The sequence below is a fragment of the Anneissia japonica genome, unplaced genomic scaffold, assembly GCF_011630105.1.
Source record: "Anneissia japonica isolate Jap-2015-1 unplaced genomic scaffold, ASM1163010v1 scaffold695_len1296351_cov181, whole genome shotgun sequence".
Lineage (NCBI taxonomy): Eukaryota > Metazoa > Echinodermata > Crinoidea > Comatulida > Comatulidae > Anneissia > Anneissia japonica.
This window is the reverse complement of record NW_022740852.1, coordinates 1-761: the sequence shown is the minus strand read 5'-3', so window position 1 is coordinate 761 and position 761 is coordinate 1.

Below are 761 nucleotides of genomic sequence, written 5' to 3'. Positions count from 1 at the left end.
TATATATATATATATATATATATATACACTGTATTTATTTATATATATTTATTTATATATACTCTATATATTTATTTATATATTGTTTGTATATTTATTTGTATATTTATTTATATATATATTTATATATATTAATATGTTAATATATTTATTTATATATATATATTTATTTGTATATTTATATATATATTATTAAGTTCATATATTTTTTATATATTTATTCGTATATATGCAGCGCTGATAGAGATGTTAAAAAACAGATATACATATATATACATACAGATATATTTATGTATAAATATTGTATTTATTTATATATATTATTTTATATATACTGTATATATTTATATATTTATTGAAATATTTTTATATTTATTTGTATATTTATATATATATTATTAATATATTCATTTTTATATTTGTTTGTATATTTTTTGGTATATTTATTTATATATTTATTTGTATATGTATTTATATATATTTATATGTTTATATATTCATTTATATAATTTTTAAAATTATTTTATATATTGTTTGTATATTTATTTATATATATTTATATAATTATATATATTAATATGTTCATATATATATTTATATACTTATATATATATATATATGATGATGACCTATGGTCGAAAGTACTAGTACAATAAATATTTTATTGTTGAGACAGATACAGAACTTTGTTTGACTTCTTATTTTATATATACAAATCTGTCTATGCAGCAACTCTATATTTATATATATATATATATATA